The 25,168-nt window shown below is 40.9% G+C and overlaps 1 protein-coding gene and 1 pseudogene across 2 annotated transcripts in view; both read left to right on the top strand.

Annotated features, from left to right (window-relative positions):
- Window positions 1-25,168, top strand: part of ATP10B (ATPase phospholipid transporting 10B (putative)) — a 386,386-nt gene that overhangs the window by 206,909 nt on the left and 154,309 nt on the right. The gene's annotated exons all lie outside the window — the stretch shown is intronic.
- LOC114115116 (U2 spliceosomal RNA) lies at window positions 17,138-17,299 on the top strand (annotated as a pseudogene).

Here is a 25,168-nt window from a genome sequence, read left to right as displayed (position 1 = left end):
TAAAAGAAAAATTAAAGGTGGATCATGCAAAGGTTAAATAGTTCATTCAGAAAATCCTCTCTGTACTATGCCTTAATGAAGGAAAAAGTTCTAAGTATCACCATCAACAGGAGCTCTGAGATTCCAGACACCACAATCTATGCTCCTCCTTCGGAAGCTGAAATCAGTGCATTCCATTCTTAATTAGCAGAGCCATTGCCCTGCCTCCACCCCCTGGTTCTGCTGTCAAGATGTCGCACATCTCTGGGTTGGCTGCCCATCCCAAGACAGTTCAGCTCTCTGTGCATGGCTGGAGGAAGGCAGGAAAAGGGCAAGGAGCCAATTATATTGAAATGGAATCTGGTCTTTGGAGGCCCCCTGTCAGGGTGAAGAGTTTTGGATGTTCCCAAAGATGACAGATGTTTCTTTATTTGAGTTGCTCTCAGAGGTTAGAGGTCATTTGTAAATAAGATTTGCTCCATTTGGTATGGCAAGTCATGTTCTTCGAGTCTTATTTTTTTTAATCCCTGAATCTTTTTCTCTGTGTTTTGACATGCTCACTGCCCGCAGAAAGGCTCTTTGGTCTGGAATGAATATTTCATGTCCTTGGGAGCAGCTGAAGTAGCAATCAATTTCAGGGAGGGTACCAGTGATGAGCTGACATGGTGCTAAGACAATCCAATGGGAAGGATAAGATAGAGCAACTGGGGTGATGGATGAATAGATGAATGAGTGAAGGAGTAAATGAGTGAAGCCTCAAAATTATTTCCTCTGATTTTAGCTGGCAGGAGAAGTAAGCTAGATTCTATTGTTTAGTCTTCACTTTGATGTCCAAGAAAGTTTGTCTTTGTATAGATGATATTCCATGGAATATTATCTTCAAGTAAATAATAACCCATTCAGAATATAAATACATATTTTAATGCAAATCAGGGAATTTTTTTAAATCGGGGTCAATGGACTTATAAGTATCCATGAACTGTATGAAATATGTATACATTTATATATTATATATATATATATATATGTTAACCACTTTAAAAGGAAACACTTGGTATGGGGCAGTCATTTCTCTAATATTTTTTTAACTTTTTATTTTATATTGGAGTAGAGCCAATTAACAATGTTATGATAATTTCAAGTGGACAGCAAAGAGACTCGGCCATGCATATACATGAATCCATTCTCCCCCAAATGCCCCTCCCATTCACGCTGCCACATAACATCGATTGCTCTAATGTTTTAGAAACTGTTTTTCATGTAATCCCCACAACCCTAGGAAGGAGATGTTGTTATTAATACTACCCCCACGGAAGTAATGTTACTGAGATACTGAAAGGATAAATAGGACTCACAACTAAGGAGTGGCAGTGCTGGGGTTTTAATTTTGGTAGTCTGGCTTTAACTATATACACAGTGTCATGGTAGCAAGGAGAAAGCGTGGATGTGGAGTTGTTTTTTGGTTTTGATTTATTAAAGAAGTTATATTGAAAGAAATCAGAGCATCTCATAGACTCTGAGGGCAAGAAAGCAACTACCTTCACAGGAATTAGAACCAGAGGTCAAGTCGTCAGGAATGTCTACAGCCATCTATCTGGTCTCTTAGATTTTCTGTGTGTTTTATCTGTAACACTGGCCTGTGAACCCATCCATCAGCATAAACATGGCCCATTATAACTGATCAACACACAACTTGAGCTTCTTAGCCTCTTCTGTCTGGATGCCATATTTACCTTTCGTCTGTGACTCTGAACATACTAATGAATAGTCTAAATGGACAGAGTTTGAAAGTTTAATCTCCAGCAGCTTCATTGGAAATTTTGAGTTGCCCTGCAGCAGCCTGTTTGGAACTCTCCATTCCATGCTCCTTCCTTCATGCCATGATACTTATGGCAATAGACTTGGGCCAAGATGGGGCAAAATTATGAGGTTTAACCCAGGGATGACAGTGTTGAAGGTCCAGCAGAATCCGTTTTATATCTTGAAACTTCATTTCAATATTCAATCAATATTACAAATCAGGTCAATATCAACATAGTACCTATGAAGGCTCCTTACTCAGAAGTGTTAATATTTGGTGGGGAGAAGAATATGCTACCTCCAGAATGTGCACGAGGATTATTTTGAGTTGCAGACAACTGGAACCCACAAATTTAGAAAGAGCATTTTACCTCCCCCTTAACTGCCTGATCCACACAGTCAAAGGCTTTGGCATAGTCAATAAAGCAGAAATAGATGTTTTTCTGGAACTCTCTTGCTTTTTCGATGACCCAGCAGATGTTGGCAATTTGATCTCTGGTTCCTCTGCCTTTTCTAAAACCAGCTTGAACATCATGGAGTTCACGGTTCACATATTGCTGAAGCCTGGCTTGGAGAATTTTGAGCATTACTTTACTAGCATGTAAGATGAATGCAATTGTGCGGTAGTTTGAGCATTCTTTGGCATTGCTTTTCTTTGGGATTGGAATGAAAACTGACCTTTTCCAGTCCTGTGGCCACTGCTGAGTTTTCCAAATTTGCTGGCATATTGAGTGCAGCACTTTCACAGCATCATCTTTCAGGATTTGAAATAGCTCCACTGGAATTCCATCACCTCCACTAGCTTTGTTCGTAGTGATGCTTTCATAGTGCTTTCATAGTGATGCCCACTTAACTTCACATTCCAGGATGACTGGCTCTAGGTGACTGATTCCCACCATCATGATTATCTGGGTCGTGAAGATCTTCTTGTACATTTCTTCTGTGTATTCTTGCCACCTCTTCTTTGTATCTTCTGCTTCTGTTAGGTCCATACAATTTCTGTCCTTTATCGAGCCCATCTTTGCATGAAATGTTCCCTTGGTATCTCTCATTTTCTTGAAGAGATCTCTAGTCTTTCTCGTTCTGTTGTTTTCCTCTATTTCTTTGCATTGATCACTGAGGAAGGCTTTCTTATCTCTTCTTGCTATTCTTTGGAACTCTGCATTCAGATGCTTATATCTTTCCTTTTCTCCCTTGCTTTTCGCTTCTCTTCTTTTCACAGCTATTTGTAAGGCCTCCCCAGACAGCTATTTTGCTTTTTTGCATTTCTTTTCCATGGGGATGGTCTTGATCCCTGTCTCCTGTACAATGTCACGAACCTCATTCCATAGTTCATCAGGCACTCTATCTATCAGATCTAGTCCTTTAAATCTATTTCTCACTTCTGCTATATAATATGCCAAAGCCTTTGACTGTGTGGATCACAATAAACTGTGGAAAATTCTGAAAGAGATGGGAATACAGACCACCTGACCTGCCTCTTGAGAAACCTATATGCAGGTCAGGAAGCAACAGTTAGAACTGGACATGGAACAATAGACTGGTTCCAAATAGGAAAAGGAATATGTCAAGGCTGTATATTGTCACCCTGTTTATTTAACTTCTATGCAGAGTACATCATGAGAAATGCTGGGCTGGAAGAAACACAAGCCGGAATCAAGATTGCTGGGAGAAATATCAATAACCTCAGATATGCAGATGACACCACCCTTATGGCAGAAAGTGAAGAAGAACTCAAAAGCTTCTTGATGAAAGTGAAAGAGGAGAGTGAAAAAGTTGGCTTAAAGCTCAACATTCAGAAAACAAAGATCATGGCATCTGGTGCCATCACTTCATGGGAAATAGATGGGGAAACAGAGGAAACAGTTTTCAGACTTTATTTTTGTGGGCTCCAAAATCACTGCAGGTGGTGACTGCAGCCATGAAATTAAAAGATGCTTACTGCTTGGAAGAAAAGTTATGACAAACCTAGATAGCATATTCAAAAGCAGAGACATTACATTGTCAACAAAGGCCCGTGTAGTCAAGGCTATGGTTTTTCCAGTGGTCATGTATGGATGTGAGAGTTGGACTGTGAAGAAAGCTGAGCACTGAAGAATTGATGCTTTTGAACTGTGGTGTTGGAGAAGACTCTTGAGAGTCCCTTGGACTGCAAGGAGATCCAACCAGTCCATTCTAAAGGAGATCAGCCCTGGGATTTCTTTGGAAGGAATGATGCTAAAGCTGAAAGTCCAGTACTTTGGCCACCTCATGCGAAGAGTTGACTCATTGGAAAAGACTTTGATGCTGGGAGGGATTGGGAGCAGAAGGAGAAGGGGACGACAGAGGATGAGATGGCTGGATGGCATCACTGACTCGATGGACGTGAGTCTGAGTGAACTCTGGGAGTTGGTGATGGACAGGGAGGCCTGGTGTGCTGCGATTCATGGGGTCGCAAAGAATCGGACACAACTGAGCGACTGAACTGAACTAACTCTCTGAATGAATTTCAATAGGAGGCCTGTACCCAGCAGAGAGGGCTTACCTGGTGGCTCAGTGGTAAAAAAAATCTGCCTGCCAAGCAGGAGACGTGGGTTCAGTTCCTGGGTCAGGAAGATCCCCCGGAGGAGGGCATGGCAATCCACTCCAGTATGCTTGCCTGCAAAATCCCATGGACAGAGGAGCCTGGCGGGCTATAGTCCATGGGGTCACAAAGAGTCCTTTATGACTTAATGTCTAAACAGCAACAATCCAGAAGAAAACTATTAATATTAATATTTCCCTTCTGAAAACCCAAATCCCTGCCCTCTTCTCCTTAGCTCAGGATGGTATATAAGCCTCAATTACCTGACTGTAGTGAGTCTCATTTTTATGGGCCTTTCATAAGTTTAAAATTTATTTTTCTCCTGTTAATCTGTCATATGTCAGTGCAATTATTAGACCAGCCAAACAACCTAGAAAGGAAGAATGGGAATGTTTTCCACCCCTACACATTCCATAAGAATGAGCACCATTGTTCATGAATCCCTAGGTGTTCTGATGCATTCCTATCCTGTGATTCAACGAGAGCCCTGTGTGTGCTCTGCCTCACCTTACAAGGTCCACCTGGAAGCTTCTCACATTTATACCATTCTTATCACGTCACACACAGAAACACTTCTCAGCACCCACGACTTGCGTGTTGATGTTGGCCTGCTTGCTTACTACAACAAATGTAGGCATTCAGGCCAGTTACCCACTGAGTGAATTGACACCAACAATAATTAGAAAAGGCAAAGAACCCACACACCTACAGTCAGTCTTTGACAAAGGAGGCAAGAATATACAGTCAGAAAAGGATAGTCTCTTCAGCAAATAGTGTTGGGAAAGCTGGACAGCCACATGTAACTCAAAGAAGTTAAAACATTCTCTTAACACCACACAAAAAACTAAACTCAAAGGACTCAAAAACTTAAGTTTAAGTCATGACACCACAAAATTCCTAGAAGAGAATATAGCCAAAACCCTCTGACATAAATCATCTATATTTTCTTAGGTCAGCCTCCCAAGTCAATAGAAATAAAAACAAAGTAAACAAATGGAACCTAACCAAAATTATAAGCTTTTACACAGCAAAGAAAACCATGAGCAAAAGAAAAGACAACCTACAGACTAGGAGAAAATATTTGCAAGTGATGCAACTGACAAGGGCTTAATTTCCAAAATATACAAATAGCTCATACAACTCAATAACAAGAAAAACAAACAATCCAATCAAAAAAATGAGCAGAAAACCTAAATAGATATTTATCCATAAAGACATAATCAATAGGTACCTGAAAAAATGTTCACATGACTATTAGATAAATGCAAATCAAAACTACAATGAAGTATCGCCTCACATTGGTACAAATGGCCATCATTAAAGTCTACAAATAAATTCTGAAGAGAGGTTTTTTTTTTTCTCCTCTCTCCCTAAGAGAAGGGAACCTTCTTACACTGTTGGTTAGAATGTAAGTTGGTACAGTCACTATAGAAAATAGTATGGAGGTTCCGTAAAAACTAAAGATGGACTTACCATGTGATCCAGCAGTCCCAGAGAAAATTCTAATTCAAAAATATACATGCACCCCAGTGTTCACAGCAGCACTATTTACAATAACAACTCGTGGAAACAACCTAAGTGTCCGTGGACAGATGAATAAGGAAAATATATATCTTCTTTATAGTATATATATATGATGAAATACTACTCATCCATAAAAAGAATGAAATAGTATCATTTGCAGCAACATGGATGGACCTAGAGATTATCATACTAAGTGAAGACAGAAAGAGAAATACATATGCTATATGACATCACTTACATGTGGAATCTAGAAGTATAACATAAATGCACTTATTTATGAAAGAGAAACAGACTCACAAACATAGAAAACAAACTTAAAGCTATCAAAGAAGAAAGGAGATGGGGGGGAGAGGTACATTAGGAGCTTGGGATTAGCAGATATGAACTATATAAATAAAACATAAACAACAAGGTTCTACTGTGTAGCATAAGGAACTATATTCAATATCCTGTGATAAATCATAATGGAAAAGAATATAAAAAAAGACATAATGGGCTAAGTCATTAGGTGGAATTGGAGAAGGCAATGGCACCCCATTCCAGTACTCTTGCCTGGGAAATCCCATGGATGGAGGAGCCTGGTGGGCTGCAGTCCATGGGGTCGCTAAAATTCGAACATGACCGAGTGACTTCACTTTCACTTTTCAGTTTCATGCGTTGGAGAAGGAAATGGCAACCCACTCCAGTGTTCTTGTCTGGAGAATCCCAGGGACGGGGGAGCCTGGGGGACTGCTGTCTATGGGGTTGCACAGATTCGGACATGACTGAAGTGACTTAGCAGCAGCAGCAGCATGAGGTGGAATAATTTTTGATCACATGGCTTTATGTGCAGATATGCAAATCATACACTTCTCCTCCAAAGCTACACTTTTTTACCAAGACAACATTTCTCTGAAAAGCTGGCAGCAGATGTGATGAAATACCAAAGTTTCCAACTGGAGTTTAAGGATAGTTTGAGATGTTCAAGAAGGCCATAAACTTAGTGGTGGTTTAGTCGCTAAGTCGTGTCCAACTCTTGTGACCCCATAGACTGTAGCCTTCCAGGCTGCTCTGTCCATGGGATTTTCCAGGCAAGAATGCTGGAGTGGGTTGCCATTTCCTTCTCCAGGGGATCTTCCCAATCCAGGAATCAAACCCAGGACTGCTGCATTGCAGACAGATTCTTTACCAACTGAAACTCAGGGGAAAATAAAAATGCATAAAAGAGCTAAAACTCTTGAAGAAGACAGTCATTGCAGAGGATTTTATGTCATAAAACAAGGATCAATATTGCCTGGTCAAAGCTTGATTGCAGAAGTTTTCAGGCATATTGACTCATAGGAAAAGTTTAAGAGTTGACTTTAATCTGAATTCAGTTCAGAGGACCCTAGAGCAAAAAGAGAGTGCTTAAGACGCTTGTTAGAGGATACTTGCCAGAAAAAGAAGCCAGCACTTTCATTTCAGACTTCATTGCTCTCAGATTTTTGTAAATTCTGTTCAATAACAGAAAGAAAGTACAATGCAGTCTTTAGATTCCCTATTTGATTTTTGCTTCTTAATAAATGTTTGCAAAACACATATTTGAAGGATGCCAAGAACGGACTCATTGGGAAAGACCCTGATGCTGAGAAAAATTGAAGGTGGGAGGAAAAGGGGACAACAAAGGATGAGATTGTTGGATGGTATCACCGACGCGAGGGACACAAGCTTGAGTAATCTCCAGGAGTTGATGATGTACAGAGAAGCCTGGTGTGTTGAAGTCCATGGGTTCACAAAGAGTCAGACACGACTGAGCAACTGAACTAAACTGAAGGTTGCTTTGTCCCTCATTTATTTTTACTACTAGTGTTTTTGGTATTTTAGGGTATGCCAAGTTTCCATAGGGTAATACCAGTTCACAGCATCCTTCCCATGGGAAATAAGGGCTCCCATTAAGTCAACTAGAGTTGCCAGCAGAAAACAATTAGGTTAGGAGCTGCACCTTAAGTATATTCAGAGAAGCCATAAGATCACAGTGCCTCAGGAGTAGTTACAGGATCTTTCCTCAAGAAGCAATATAACTTTTTTCCTGCCATTCTTTGGAGCCGCAATTCAGTCTGGGAAAGGGGGCAGGCTGGCCACTGCACTAGCAGAAGCACAGATTTTGAAGCCCGAGACACCCGCCTTTAAATCCTAACTGGGCTCCTTGTGATATATTTGATCTTCAATAGGTCACTTAACCTTCTGGGACTGGGTCTCTTCATTGTGAAATGGCAAGAATAATACTTCCCTTGCAGCATGATGGTAAGTTTCAGCGATAATCTACTTAACAACACCTGGCACATAGGTCAGACCAAACAAATGGTGTCCATAGTTATTTTGGTTTTGATGATGAGATTAATGAATTTTTTATTTGAGGTATGGGATCATTTTTAAGCAGCAGTTGCTGGTACTCATTCTCTGTTCACTGGTGCCAAATAGAAACGTGGAGACAGGGTTTTGGGTGAAATAGAAAAGAGTAGCTTGTATTGGTTTGCCAGGCAAAGGTGGCCACAGTGGGCTGATACACGTCAGGGTGTGACCCACCCTGGAGGGGGTAGTGAGGAGTTTTAACAGTGTTCAGGGAGCAGGGTGTGATTAGCTCGTGGACAATTCTGAGACTGGTTGGCATCAAGTTGAAGTTCCAAGTATCACCAACCATCTTGTGTCAACCAATCTAGTCTATGTACTTGTGGTCAGCAGTTTTTATCTGGAGCGGGATCTGCTTCCCATAAAAGCAACTCAGGAGTGTTTGTGTCAGGCCTTTATCTGTATCTTTCAGGGAACAGTGAGTTTGGCGATTCTGCTACATGGCAGATTTATAGTCTAAATTGTTACCAGTTGCCCAGTCCAGCAGCTGTTCTTTGTCTTTACATCTTCATGTTTCCCGACTATTAACCCTTGAGTCTGCATTTTACTTCAGTGGACCAGCACACAGGGTCATACATGGTTTCACAACCTCCTGGCTCTTTAATCTGTGGCTCTCTGGAATACCCCCATACAATTCCAGCCCATTGTTATAAATCCCTGTATTTATTTGATCGTTCCTCTCAGTTCTGTTCAGCTCTTCAGCAAGAACTGTGTGGGCAAAGTGCTGGGGCAAGGTGTGCAAACATGAATAATGCATTGCCCTCAAGGAACTTAAGCTATATTTGTGTTTATTGTGCTGAGCGCTCAGTCCCAATTCAGAGGGCACCAGTGAAACTCAGTCCTCTTGAGGTTACTTGTTTGTGTGTTCATTTGTTTTTTTGTTTTTGTTTTTGTTTTTTTCAGAGCTAAAATTCTGGAAAGTTTTTATTTAAAAATAGGAGAAAATCTTTAAGACTTTGGGTTTAAAAAAACATTACTTAATATCAGAAGCAAAATCCACAAAGGGAAAAAATGGTAACTGGACTTCAAAATCTAAAACATTTGTGCTTCAAAAGACATTCTTATAAGAATAAAAGGATAGATTAAGAGTGGAAGAAAAAATTTGCAAATCGCATATTTGATAAAGGTCTTGTATCCAGAATATATAAAGAACTCTTACAACTCAATAAGAAGACAACTTTAAAATAAGCAAAGCAAATGATTAGACAGTTCACCAAAGAAGATCTACAAATGGCTGGTAAGCACATGAAAAGATGCTCACATTAGTTATTAGCAAAATGCAAATTAAAATAGCAATGAGATAGTATTTTACACTCACTAGGATGACTATATTCAAAGAGACAGATAATAATACATGTTGGCTGACTTTAGTTTTTGGGATTCCAAAATCACTGCAGATGGTGATCGCAGCCATGAAATTAAAAGATACTTACTCCTTGGAAGGAAAGTTATGACCAACCTAGATGGCACATCGAAAAGCAAAGACATCACTTTGCCAACAAAGGTCCATCCAGTCAAGGCCATGGTTCTTCCAGTAGTCATATATAGATGTGAGAGTTGGACCACAAAGAAAGCCGAGTGCCGAAGAATCGATGCTCCTGAACTGTGGTTGTTCATTTGTTTTTCTAGCAAACATTTTTGTTCCTACTGTGTGTCAGCACCGTGTCAGATCTTGCCCCAGACAGTCTCTGTCCTCAGGGAGCTCTCAGAGGGGCAGCAGAGGGAGCAGGCAACGAGCGCTTGGCCCATTTAAAGCTCAGGGAGGAATGACAGTAGGGAAGTTAGTGTCTGTACACTCTTCCTGGCCAGAATTCCACCCTGAGTGCCTGGCATATCCTAACCCCGCAGGGATAACACTGCAACTACTAAAAGCTCCTTGGGAAACCCTTCTTATGTCTTTAGCTTCCAGACCAAGGCCCTGCTCTGAGAAAATTGCTTTCTCCTTTGCCTCAGTCTGGCCCTCTGTGGCCCTTCCAAACTGAGACCCCCACCAAGCATACGATAACACAGCCTGTTTTTCCATGCCTGTCCCAGCATCCCACCTTATCCTTGGCATCTTGTTTGGATACATCCCAAGGAACCCTTCTTAGAAGTTTTAGCAGGAGATGGGGCAGCGATGTCAGACACAAGTAAACAAGAGAAGAGCTGGTTACTAGCCCAGGTCCAGAGGCCAGACTCGTGTGGCTTCCCATCTGGATGGTGGGATCTTCAGAAAGATATTCAATCTCTCAGAACCCTATTTTCCTCTTCTGTCACATGGAAATAATAATTATTCTTAGATCCCAGGGCTCTTGTGAGGATTAAATAAGTTAATGCTTGCCTAGGCCATAGCTTAGCGCTTGACATTTGATAAGCTCTCAACCAATTTATTCCCATTGAAGCAGGCGCACTCCAAAAATGTTGCAATTTGAAACCAACTGCCTTAACATCAGTGAGGGCTTGAGCTTTCAACAGGGGAGTTGGCTCTGGGGAACCCTTCCCTACAAAACAGGAGGAAAATGAGAAGGAGCAAATAAATCACACCAAAGAAGGAGAGCATTGAAAACACACATAACACACCCCAGAGACACATGAGGCCTTACCCTCCACCCAAATGATCACAGTTTAAGTCATTTTTGCTTCAGGTTGTTTTTTAAAGTTGAGATACAGTTGAAGTTTATTGTGTAGCCCTCTCCTTCTCCAAACCTAATTATTGCTCTAAAATTGATATTATTCCAATGCACATTTTTATATCATAATCAGTTCACTTCAGTTATTCAGTAGTGTCCAGCTCTTTGCAACCCCATGAATCACAGCAGGCCAGGCCTCCCTGTCCGCCATCAACTCCCAGAGTTCACTCAACTCACGTCCATTGAGTCGGTGATACCATTCAGTCATCTCATCGTCTGTCGTCCCCTTCTCCACATGCCCCCAATCCCTCCCAGCATCAGGGTCTTTTCAAATGAGTCAACTCTTCGCATCAGGTGGCCAAAGTACTGGAGTTTCACCTTCAGCATCAGTCCTTCCTGTGAACACCCAGGACTGATCTCCTTTAAGGTGGACTGGTTGGATCTCCTTGCAGTCCAAGGGACTCTCAGAGTCTTCTGCAACACAACAGTTCCAAAGGGTCAATTCTTCAGCGCTCAGCTTTCTTCACAGTCCAACTCTCACATCCATACATGACTACTGGAAAAAACCCATAGCCTTGACTAGAAGAACCTTTGTTGGCAAAGTAATGTCTCTGCTTTTGAATATGCTATCTAGGTTGGTGATAACTTTCCTTCCAAGGAGTAAGTGTCTTTTAATTTCATGGCTGCAATCACCATCTGCAGTGACTTTGGAGCCCCCAAAAATATAATCAGCCACTGTTTCCCATCTATTTCCCATGAAGTGATGGGACCAGATGCCATGATCTTCGTTTTCTGAATGTTGAGCTTGAAGCCAACTTTTTCACTCTCCTCTTTCACTTTCATCAAGAGGCTTTTGAGTTCCTCTTCACTTTCTACCATAAGGGTAGTGTCATCTGCATATCTGAGGTTATTGATATTTCTCCCGGCAATCTTGATTCCAGCTTGTGGTTCTTCTAACCCAGCATTTCTCATGATGTACTCTGCATAGAAGTTAAATAAGCAGGGTGACAGTATACAGTCTTGATGTACTTCTTTTCCTATTTGGAACCAATCTGTTGTTCCATGTCCAGTTCTAACTGTTGCTTCCTGACCTGCATATAGGTTTCTCAAGAGACAGGTCAAGTGGTCTGGTATTCCCATCTCTTTCAGAATTTTCTACAGGTTATTGTGATTCACACAATCAAAGGCTTCAACATAGTCAATAAAGCAGAAATAGTTGTTTTTCTGGAACTCTCTTGCTTTTTCAATGATCCAGTAGATGTTGGAAATTTGATCTCTGGTTCCTCTGCCTTTTCTAAAACCAGCTTGAACATCTGGAAGTTCACGGTTTATGTATTGCTGAAGCCTGGCTTGGAGAATTTTGAGCATTACTTTACTAGCGTGGGAGATGAGTGCAATTGTGCAGTAGTTTGAGCATTCTTTGGCATTGCCTTTCTTTGGAATTGGAATGAAAACTAACCTTTTCCAGTCCTGTGGCCACTGCTGAGTTTCCAAATTTGCTGGCATATTGGGTATGGCACTTTCACAGCATCATCTTTCAGGATTTAAAATAGCTCCACTGGAATTCCATCACCTCCACTAGCTTTGTTCGTTGTGATGCTTCCTAAGTCCCACTTGACTTCACATTCCAGGATGTCTGGGTCTAGGTGAGTGATCACACCATAGTGATTATCTGGGTCATGATGCTCTTTTTTGTACAGTTCTCCTGTGTACTCTTGCCACCTCTTCCTAATATCTTCTACTTCTATTCAGTTCAGTTCAGTCACCCAGTCGTGTCCAACTCTTTGAGACCCCATCAACTGCAGCACACCAGGCCCCCCTGTCCATCACCAACTCCCGGAGTTCACTCAGATTCACGCCCATCAAGTCAGTGATGCCATCCAGCCATCTCATCCTCTGTCGTCCCCTTCTTCTCCTGCCCCCAATCCCTTCTAGCATCAAAGTCTTTTCCAATGAGTCAACTCTCCGCATGAGATGGCCAAAGTACCAGAGTTTCAGCTTTAGCATCATTCCTTCCAAAGAAATCCGAGGGTTGATCTTCTTCAGAATGTACTGGTTGCATCTCCTTGCAGTCCAAGGGACTCTCAAGAGTCTTCTCCAACACCACACTTCAAAAGCATCAATTCTTCAGCGCTCAGCCTTCTTCACAGTCCATCTCTCACATCCATACATGACCACAGGAAAAACCATAGCCTTGACTAGACGGACTTTTGTTGGCAAAGTAATGTGTCTGCTTTTTAATATGCTATCTAGGTTGATCATGGCTTTCCTTCCAAGGAGTAAGCGTCTTTTAATTTCATGGCTGCAGTCACCATCTACAGTGATTTTGGAGCCCCCAAAAATAAAGTCTGACACTGTTTCCACTGTTTCTCCATCTATTTCCCATGAAGTGATGGGACCGGATGCCATGATCTTCGTTTTCTGAATGTTGAGCTTTAAGGCAACTTTTTCACTCTCCTCTTTCACTTTCATCAAGAGGCTTTTGAGTTCCTCTTCACTTTCTGCCATAAGGGTGGTATCATCTGCATATTTGAGGTTATTGATATTTCTCCCGGCAATCTTGATTCTAGCTTGTGTTTCTTCCAGTCCAGCGTTTCTCATGATGTCCTCTACATAGAAGTTAAATAAGCAGGGTGACAATATACTTCTATTAGGTCCATACATTTCTGTCCTTTATCGAGCCCATCTTTGCATGAAATGTTCCCTTGGTATCTCTCATTTTCTTGAAGAGATCTCTACTTATTCCCATTTTGTTGTTTTCCTCTATTTCTTTGCATTAATCGCTGAGGAAGGCTTTCTTATCTTTCCTTGCTATTCTTTGGAACTCTGCATTCAGATGCTTATATCTTTCCTGTTCTCCTTTGCTTTTCACTTCTCTTCTTTTCACAGCTATTTTTAAGGCCTCCTCAGACAGCCATTTTGCTTTTTTGCGTTTCTTTTTCTTAGGGATGGTCTTGATCCCTGTCTGTCTCCTGTACAATGTCACGAACCTCATTCCATAGTTCATCAGGCACTCTGTCTATCAGATCTAGTTCCTTAAATCTATTTCTCATTTTCACTGTATAATCATAAGGGATTTGATTTAGTTCATACCTGAATGGGCTAGTCATTTTCCCTACTTTCTTCAATTTAAGTCTGAATTTGGCAATAAGGTGTTCATGATCTGAGCCACAGTCACCTCCCAGTCTTGTTTTTGCTGACTGTATAGAGCTTCTCCATCTTTGGTTGCAAAGAAAATAATCAATCTGATTTCGGTGTTGACCATCTGGTGATGTCCATGTGTAGAGTCTTCTCTTGTGTTGTTGAAAGATGGTGTTTTCTATCACCAGTGTGTCCTCTTGGTAAAACCCTATTAGCCTTTGCCTTGCTCATTCTTTACTCCAAGGCCGAATTTGCCTGTTACCCCAGGTGTTTCTTGACTTCCTACTTTTGCATTCCAGTCCCCTATAATGAAAAGGGCATCTTTTTTGGCTATTATTTCTGAAAGGTCTTATAGGTCTTCATAGAACCATTCAACTTCAGCTTCTTCAGCATTACTGGTTGGGGCATAGACTTGGATTACTGTGATATTGAATGGTTTGCCTTGGAAACAAATAGAGATCATTCTGTCGTTTTGAGACTGCATGCAAGTACTATATTTCGGACTCTTTTGCTGACCATGATGGCTACTCCATTTCTTCTAAGGGATCCTTGCCCACAGTAGTAGATTTAATGGTGGTCTGAGTTAAATTCACCCATTCCAGTCTATTTTAGTTCGCTGATTGCTAGAATGTCGACATTCACTCTTGCCATCTCCTGTTTGACCACTTCCAATTTGCCTTGATTCATGCACCTGACATTCCAGGTTCCTATGCAATACTGCTCTTTACAGCATCGGACCTTGCTTCTATCACCGGTCACATCCACAACTGGATATTGTTTTTGCTTTGGCTCCATCTGTTCATTCTTTCTGGGGTTATTTCTCCACTGATCTCCAGTAGCATGTTGGGCACCTACTGACCTGGGGAGTTCCTCTTTCAGTGTCCTATCATTTTGCCTTTTCATACTGTTCATGGGGTTCTCAAGGCAAGAATACTGAAAAGGTTTGCCATTCCCTTCTCCAGTGGACCACATTCTGTCAGACCTCTCCACCATGACCTGCCCGTCTTCGGTGGCCCCACATGGCTTGGCTTAGTTTCACTGAGTTAGACAAGGCTGTGGTCCGTGTGATCAGATTGGCTAGTTTTCTGTAAACCCATAAATAGTATATCATATTCTTTTAAACCTTATCCAAATGGCATTTATGAGAGAAACTTTGTTGCCTACTCAGCATTTGTTTATTAGCTGGCTTACTTCAATATTCTTTTCTTTGCAGAACATGGTGTGTGTTCTGGGCAACAATGCCTCCAACTCAAGGCCTTCATTTCCCACCTTCACTTCTGCTAGAGAGGTAGCCAGTAAAACAAAGGTGAAGGTCATTGGCCAGGGCTTCTGGGATGATCCTTTTTAGGCACTCATTTGCCAAGTGTAGCATTGTTCTTATTCCCCTTTTCCTCCCTCCTACCTGGAATATAACTGAGGTGGATGAAGCTCCAGAGGTTTTCAGTTCATGACACCCCTGGAGGTTGGACGCCAGTGGTAAGCAAGGTGAAGCACAAAGGGCTGAGTCCCTCATGACCTTAGAGCCTCTGCATCCGCCAGTCTTGCACTACCTGCCTCAAGGTGTGTCTTGTGTCATAACTTAATATTGCAGTTAAGGCATGTTTTCTTCCTGTGATTTAAAGCAGTTGAAACTAAGCCTAAATAGTAATGAATCATACTATATGTATCATCTTCCAAAATGAATCTCTTTTCAGGATTATATTTTCATTGCTCAGCATTCTGTTTATCTTATGAGGCAGGTTAGGGCTTAAATCACCAGTTCTAGAATTAGACTGGCTGGGTTACAGCCCAACTCTGGCATTGACAGTTATGTGAGACCTTAGATAACAGCTTAAACTTCTCTATCTTCATTGCTTGTCTATAGAATGGGGATGATCATAGTACCCCATCACAGGATTGGCAAGAGAATGAATTGGGTTAATATTCACATGTAAAGTGCTTAAAGTTGTACCTGCAGCAATATCATAAGTAAACCTATAGAGACATACTATTATTTTGCTGCTTATCTGTGATGATATAGTTCCATTTTAATTGCCATATAATATTCCATTTTATAGACATGCTCTAATTTTTCTTTTACTCTCTGTTTGATGCATTTTTGTTTCTTGCTTTTAGCTTTTACTGAACGGTGATGCATTGAACATTCTGAACATGTCTCCTTGTTTATCCCCATACGAGTTTCTCCAGGACATCTACCTAGAAGTAGAAATGTTGAGGCTAGGGGCATGTGTGCTTTCCACCTGACTCAATAAAGCTAATTTGGTTTGCAAAGTGAAACACAGCAACCTGTGTGAGAAAATCCCCATTGAATCTCATTGTTCCCAAATCCCAAGGTAATTCGACTTCTTGTTTTTTGCCATTCTGATATTGTAGCAAGGTATCACTCGTTTTTGTTTAAATTTGCATTTCCCTGATGAGTAGGGAAGCTGGAAATAATTGTATGGTTTGGAGCTATTTGGATTTTGTCTTCTGTGAACAACCTGTTCCTATCATTTCTCATTTTTCTTCAGGGTTGTTTATCTTCCCCTTTTTGAATTTGTATCTGTAATAATGTTACAAACATCTCTTCTAAATCTGTGACTTGTCTTTTCCCATCTTTGGGGGCATAGATATTTTAATTTAGTCAAATTTATCAAACTTTAATTATTGATGTCTGTGCCTTAAAAGAGTTCCCCCTCAACCTCAAGGGCATAGGGACTTTCTCCTCTATTTTGTTTTTTTTTTTTAATTTTATTTTTTTTAATTTTTATTTTTACTTTATTTTACTTTACAATACTGTATTGGTTTTGCCATACATTGACATGAATCCACCACGGGTGTACATGCATTCCCAAACATGAACCTCCCTCCCACCTCCCTCCCCATAACATCTCTCTGGGTCATCCCCGTGCACCAGCCCCAAGCATGCTGTATCCTGCATTGGACATAGACTGGCGATTCGATTCTTACATGATAGTATACATGTTAGAATGCCATTCTCCCAAATCATCCCACCCTCTCCCTCTCGCTCTGAGTCCAAAAGTCCACTCTACACATCTGTGTCTTTTTTGCTGTCTTGCATACAGGGTCATCATTGCCATCTTTCTAAATTCCATATATATGTGTTAGTATACTGTATTGCTGTTTTTCTTTCTGGCTTACTTCACTCTGTATAATCGCATCTCAGCCTTTTGGCTAAGATCAAGTGTAGTATTTTGTTTTAAATTTCTCTCTCCAGGAAGGAAGTCTTGACTGCAGCTGGGATATATTTTTATGTGCAGCATGAAGTAGAAATTTGTTGTTTCTATCTGAGCTAACAGTGATTTCAACACTATGGATTGAGCAGTCCGTCTGTCCACCCTGATTTGTAAGGCGACATCTGTCACATATTAAGTCCCCATATGTACACGAGTCTGTTGCCCAGCTCTCTAGTGTGTATCATTTGTCTGCTTGCTATCCTGGTGCCAACACACACTGCCTGAGTCTCAGTCTCTAAAGGGTCTTTAGTCCGTTAGAAGCTTGGTTTGTTGGCATCATGCAGATAAATCAAATCATAGGATGGGTTTTCCCCTGACCAGACAGCTCTTCCAGCATTATGTAGGACAAGTCTCAGTGCCACAGGGACATAGCAGAAGGGAGAAAGACATGTACTTCAACTTGCCTCTTCCTTCTCTTCTCACTATATGCCCTGTGGTGTTTCAGACTGCAAAACCCATGCATACATCTTGCCACCACCAAAGTTGGCTTTATGTGATGCTATCCTCAACACTGCTGAATAACAAAGCTATTTTGTCTCTCTAATGGTCCAAAGGAAGGGAAAGTTGCCTAAATGCAATATTTATAGCCTGGATAGTTATGGAAGCACTTGTGAGAGAAACCATTATATTGGAGGTGTAAGAAGTCACCAAATCCCCACATGCACAACTCTAAAAAGATTGAGAAAATTAGAAATAGATTATCCACTCACCAGATGGGGTGTTATCTCCTTGGCTTGTTCATGAAAGGACAGAATGAAGTGATTAGGAGGTGGGAAGGCAGCTGAGTGTAGCTACCTACATGTGTTAATTTGCTTTTATCTCAATTTTCTCTATCAGAATAATATGCCAAACAAAGGGCCCCAGAGAGAATGCTGATTTTGCTTTATTAATCAGATAACAAAGCCCCTGCAACACCCTAAGTAATGTTGAAATGGTTGCCAACCCCCTTGGGCACCAGGAAATGTCAGTGGGTCTCCCTCCACAGAATGCAATCAGAATTCAATCAGACAGAGCATAAAAAGCAAGGCCCAATGGTTTTCTCTGAACATCCAGGATCTCTCACCAAGGACTGAAGTTTAATGAAGAGGGGAGAATTGGGCCTCAGGGACCAAGTCTTCAGCAGGGGTAAATTTCGTGGAGGCGTGTGCAGCCCCCAAGCTCCATCAGGCAGTCCCGCCAGGGAGCATCACTCTGCCATTCTCCTTCAGGCTGACTGTGACTGATGGATTTATCATTGGGCTGCAGCTCTCCTGCCTCCCAAATGGCTCAGCAGTAAAGAATCTGTCTGCAGTGCAGGAGACACACTGATCCCTAGGTGGGAAGGATCCCCTGGAAAAGGGAATGACAACCCACTCCAGTATTCTTGCCTGGAAAAATCCCATGGATAGAGAAAGTGAAGTCGCTCAGTGGTGTCTGACTCTTTGTGACCCCATGGACTGTAGCCTGCCAGGTTCATCCAACCATGGGATTTTCCAGGCAAGAATAGTGGAGCGGGTTGCCATTTCCTTCTCCAGGGGATCTTCCCAAGCCAGGGACTGAACCCAGGTCTCCTGCATTGCAGGCAGACTTTTTACCATCTGAGCCACCAGGGAATCCCATGGATAGAGAAGCTGGCTACAATCCAGAGGGTCGCAAAGAGCTGGACGTGGCTAAGCACACATGCTGCTCCCCTGTCTCCATGGGCCTTTGTCATTTAAGCCAGACAATATTTAAACGTCTGTGAAGCCTGTTTTCCTCCTTTATTCCCATTTCTCTTTTGTCTCTTTTCTCTCCTCTTCCATCTCTGGGATTGTGGTCTTACCATAGGAAACCACAGTCATAGTCTGCTTTACAATCTGTTATTTTTTTCTTTTGGCCTCATTACACATCATGTGGGATCTTAGTTCCTTGACCAGGAATTGAACCTGTGCCCCTGCAGCAAAAGTGCAAAGTGTTAACCACTGGGCTGCTAGAGAACCCCCTCTGCTTTACTGTCTGGTAGACCTCCATTCAGTCATCTGATTAATGGGAAACGAACATTAACAACTGTGTCTGTTATTCTCCAGAAAGCCATATGTAGATCTGTGTGTCCCTATCCTGAAGATAAACTGTGTATATTATGAAAAAGGAAGAAGAGTATGTGATGTTGTCACGTGCCATTGTGAAGTCTCTTTCTAGAAATTTGCTTGCCTGCAGTTCAGTTGGTCATAAAACAACAAAGAACCCTTCAGAGTCCAAAATGAGGCAAGAACCTAGTGATCAGTGATTGGCATGGGTCCAAAGTTACTGCCCTGAGGAGCAGTAACTGCCCACCCACACCAGCTCAAACCTCTTCCTGAGTGAGTAAGATAGGAGTGTGGGTCACATGAGAAAGTCACTTAGTATCACTTCAAATGGGAATAAAGGACTACAAAAACAATCCACAAACCAGTGTGTAACTGCTTGAGTCTCTTGCTGCCAATGATCAAGTTATTGTGGTCCTGGGGTTCGAGTCTGTACTTCTTTCTAATTTGAGATGCTTTGTGATTTGAGAAGTTTTAAAATGCCAAGGTAAAACAAAAATAAAGTTTATAGTTTAGTTAATTGTATTGGACACTAATTTCTCATTATGACAAATATTTTCTAGTTTTGTAAGGGTAGGAGAATCTCAGATGAAGGAAATCTCTGTACTACCTTTGCAACTCTTCTATAAATCTAGAATATTCCAAAATCAGATGTGTATTTTTAAACAAATAAACCAGGGCAATCACAGGTGTCTAAAATTACAGGAATAAATATAAATGGCTCACACTGACTTAGAAAAAAACAAAAGCCAAGTTCTCTACCTATACATTAGGAAACTGATGTGAACTCTACCGCTGATAATTTCTGTGACCTTGAGCAAGTCACGTAACCCATCCTCATTTAATTTATTATTCCAGAGAAAAAGGGCAATCAGATTGATCTGCAAAATATGGAAAAGTTCAGAATTATCCATAGTCATACTGTCCAAGCCATAATTTCACCAAATACAAAAATTCAGTAGAAGCAGATTTACTTCTGCATATCTTCTGGTTAACCCAGGCAATTTCAATTTCAGTATATGCAATTATCATGTCATTTCTAAGAGAACAAGTAGCTAAAGAGTTAGGAATGAAGATGGTATACCGGAAGTAAAGATCGGTGTGACATAATATGGAAGGATAAGGAATATTGAAAGCATATAACTTATGATCTTAGAACTGCACCCTGGGTTTGTAGGGAAAGCTTTTGCCGAGAGGTGTGAGAGCCTTTAGTTAAAAGTACTTTGATCAGAATTCCTCCTGAGCAAGGTTGAGGACATGTAACAATCTGTCATGGGAAGGAAGTTTCAGCAACACTTCCCCCAGTAATTTACACATCTCAAAAATCCAGTCATTGAGAGTCTCTGAGATCTGAGGAGCCAGAAATCAAAAGCTCTGAGTCATAAATCAGAACAATTTTGTTTTCATGCTTCATAACAGATGTTAGTGACAAAATTAATTTCAAGTTTTTTGTCTTAGGGGAGGCGAGCATTAAAAGGCTGTAGGGAGCAGATTCTGAATGAAAGTGTACTGTACCTATGGTTATTTTAAAAGGTAAATGTCATTGATATTGACACTGTGTAGTACAGTACGTTGATTGCTTTGTTCAAAATATTTTGTATTACACTCTCAAATTTACTCACAAGGAAAGGGAACTTCTATGAGTTCTAAAGTTCCTTAACCACAGATTTACCTGAATGGGTGTATTGAGGAGCTTAACACCTACAGCTGGGGAGAACCACTGTGGTACAGACCTAGCCTACCTCAAAGAACTGTTTGAAGGTAAAAGGGAATACAGTCATGCCTCATCTTACTGCACTTCTCAAATACTGCATTTTTTTATAAGTTGAAAGTTTGTGGCAACCTTGCTTTGAGCAAGTCTATAGATGCCACTTTTCAAAAAGCATTTGTTCACTTCATATCTCTGTGTCACATTTTGGCAATTCTACCAGGATTTCAAACTTTTCCATTATTGTGATATTTCTTATGGTGACCTGTGATCAGTGATCTTTGATGTTACCATCGTATTTGTTTTGAGGTGCCACAGACCACACCCATATAAGACTTTGAACTTGATTATTAAAATGACAACAAAGGATTTAGAACATTACATAAGCTTAGCTGATAAAGCAGTGGCAGGGTTTGATAGGATTGACTCCAACTTTGAAAGGCATTCTACTGTGGATAAAATGCTATTAAGCAGCATTTCATGCTACAGAAAAATCGTTTGTAGCAAACCTACCTCATTGTTGTTTTCTTAAATTGCCACAACCACCCCAATCTTTAGCAAGCACCACCGTGATCAGTCAGTAGCCGTAGACATACTGCAAGGGCACACTTAATAGGCTACAGTGTACTATAAACATAACTTTAAATGCCTTGGGAAACCAAAAGATTCTTGTGACTCACTTTATTTTGCAACAACATTCACTTTATTGAGGTGGTCTGGAACTGAACCTACAATATCTCCAAGGTACACTTGTAATAGAGTTGAAGTTCTCTGAATTTTTTTTAAAATATTAATAATATTGATATATAAATTTTTTATTAGAAAAGTCAAGCATGTCTTGGTGCTTATTACCGCACTGGGAAAGGAGGTATAAAGTGTTGATTGCTTCCAGGACACACTGGTGGATAAAGTGGTGATGGATGACTCTATAGAGATACTCAATGCCTACAAATACAAAAGTTTTTTTTTTTTTTTTTTTTTTTGCGTTTTAAAGGTAATTATGGTTTTTTTAATATAATTTTAAAATCTTTAATTCTTACATGCGTTCCCAAACATGAACCCCCTCCCACCTCCCTCCCCATAACATCTCTCTGGGTCATCCCCATGCACCAGCCCCAAGCATGCTGTATCCTGCATCAGACATAGACTGGCGATTCAATTCTTACATGATAGTATACATGTTAGAATGCCATTCTCCCAAATCATCCCACCCTCTCCCTCTCCCTCTGAGTCCAAAAGTCCGTTATACACATCTGTGATACAGAACTAGGAGCTAAGATGGGATAAGGTCAGAGTACTATGAGGTGAATGAGTAGCTCATCAAATGAAATTATTTTTGAAATGTTGTATCTCAAATATACAACAAGACAAAGGATGGCTTTCTGGGGGAGGTGACATCTAAGTCCTAAAAAATGAATGGAAATTAGCTAGGCTTTGGGGGGATGGGAGCTGATGGTAACAGCACTGGTGTGACAGAGAAAGACAGACACAAGAGCAAATAAAATAATTTCCTTTGGCTAGAATAGAGCATGAACAAATGAGAGATTAGCAAAAGATGAGGCTACAAAGAGAGGCCATCTCTAGTTGATGGAGGTAAGGAGTTGTAAGTTATGTTACAGTTTTGTTCCTTACCCTGTCTGAGGGAAATTGAAGCCAGAATGGGTTTTGAGCAAGGTTATGACATAAATGAATTGACAGTGTGATGACATCTTTCTGACCTCACTGTGGAAAAACAGACTGGAGGGAAGAAAAATTGGAAGCATAAGGACAAACTATGATAAGTAATCAAGACAAGAGATGAGAGTGGCCTGGACTGGTATGGTGGTAATCAGCCCAGAAAAGACAGGACTGACAGATGTATAGAAGTTACAACCAACAGAACTTAGTAATTAGGGACATTGAATGAGAGAAGAATCAAAAACTTGAGAAATGAAACTGTAGAATTGCCATTCCATGGAGATAGGAAATAGGAGGTAAGAGTAGATGTAGGAGTAAAGATAATGAGTTTATTTGGAGGCAAGCTGAGCTTGATATTCTCAAGAGATGTCCAAATGGTGATGTCCAAATGGTGATGTCCAAATGGTGATGTCCAATAGATGGATGGATCTTTCCTGAAGTTCTCCCTACTTTGAGAATCGAAGTTTGGAACATATGGAGGCCTTTTGAGAACCTTGTCCATTAATATATTAATCTAGTAACAGAGGAGAAATAATAAAAGGAGAGCATTAGTTATAATAAGAGAATATCTTTGGAAATAAGAGAATGTTCAGTCCAACACATGTACAAGAGAGTAACTCAGCCAAAGCAGATAAGAAAGCTCCATTTCTGAAAGGAGAAAAGATCAGCCACTTAACAATGATGTGCTGTGAGGTCACTTCCTTTTATGGATAGGCTGGCATCTGAGGAGGAAATAATCTGCCATCTGTCAAGATCCCTCATCAGGGTCACTCATACCCTTGACTTCAGAAAAGGTACAGTGAACCAAAGACAAAGTGAAAGTGTGGGAGATATACATGGGCCATGCCATTACTGGTCCAGTTCCTCCATTTTATAGAGAAAAGAATTAAGATTCAGAGTAACTGACCTGCCCATGGTCACACAGCTTGTTAGCAGGATCTGTAAGCCACATGTCAATGGCGTCTTACTCTGCCCTTTGAAATCTACGTGAAGTCAAGTTGAACCCCATCCCATATCCTATGGAAAACCCTGCACCATCACTTCCGCCCTCCCCGACTTCTGTGAATTCCTGTGGGACTGATGTTTCTCCCAGTCACCTCTAGTTCTCCTTTCCAGCATTTGCTAAGTTTCTCACTCTCTTTTTTCTTATGGCTCTTTTAGCTTCTCCCCTTGTCATTGAGCCAAATATGGGGATGACTCCTCCTTGACTTCTAGACCCCTACCCGCAATCAAATGATACCAATCAGTCAACGCCACTCTGTGTTGTAAAGTTTTACTAACAATTTTAAAGCAACTTGGATGGATAGTGTATCATATTATAATGTCATACATATTTGTAAGTGAATATTGTTTAAAGTACCATTTATACAATGAAATATTATTCAGCCATAAAGAAATAAGGAAATCTTATCATTTGTAACAACATGGGTTATGCTAAGTGAAACAAGCCAGACAGAGACAAATGCTGTATGATCTCACTTACATGTGGAATGTAGACAGATTAGCAGTTGCTAGAGGTGGGTGTGAGGGGGTGAAATGTGTTGTTGTTTAGTCACTAAGTCATGTCTGACTCTGCGACCCCATGGACTGCAGCTCGCCAGGCTTCCCTGTCTTTCATTATGTCCCAGAGTTTGCTTAAACTCAAGTCCATGGAGTCGGTGATGCCATCCAACCATCTCATCCTCTGTTGCCCTCTGAAGAGGGTCAAAAGGTACAAACTTAAATTAGGTCATGGGAATGTAACATACAGCATGGTGACTATAGTTAATAATACTGTATTGCATATTTGAAAGTTGCTGAGACTACTAGATCTTAAAAGTTCTTATCACAAGGGGGAAGAAAAAACCATTTTGTTACTATATATGGTAATAGATATTAACTAGACTTCTTGGGCTGATCATTTTGCAAAGTATACAATTATAGAATCATTATGCTATACATCTGAAATATATAATGTTATTTTGATATGTCCATTATACCTCAATTTTTAAAAATAGCCCCTCTGCCTTTTTTTGACAACCAAGAACCAACCTGCTGCCAGCTTAATCTCATTTCTCATGCTTTTGCCAACGGAGTCTCCCTTGTTTCTTTTCTCTTTTCCACTTAATTCTTGTCCCCTTGCCATTAACCCCAGGTGCTAATCAGGAGATGTTCCCTCCCTAAGGAAACTCTGGAACCACCTGTTAAAATATTCATTTTTCTCACCCCACTTAACAAATCCAGTCCTACACTCTTTGCATATGCCAGATGACTAGTCCATTTGACCTTGTAGAAGGCTCCTCCCAAAGTTCCCAGGTCCTGCTCCCTGTCTGCCCCCACCTCAGGCTTTCCTGTGCTTGCTAGTCAGCATGCAACTCACATAAGCATGCATGTGTCTTGAGTGAAGTGAATTGAGCCCATCAGCGTGTACTATTGTCTTTTAATTGCTTTTAGACCTGCAGACTTGGAACAACTTTCTTTACCCTTCAGCTCAGCACTGATTTATTCAGCTTCTGTGAGCAATTTATTCACTTTTAATTAGA

The sequence above is a fragment of the Ovis aries genome, chromosome 5 (genome assembly GCF_016772045.2).
Source record: "Ovis aries strain OAR_USU_Benz2616 breed Rambouillet chromosome 5, ARS-UI_Ramb_v3.0, whole genome shotgun sequence".
NCBI classification, from domain to species: Eukaryota; Metazoa; Chordata; class Mammalia; order Artiodactyla; family Bovidae; genus Ovis; species Ovis aries.
This window is presented reverse-complemented; position numbering and strand designations above follow the sequence as displayed.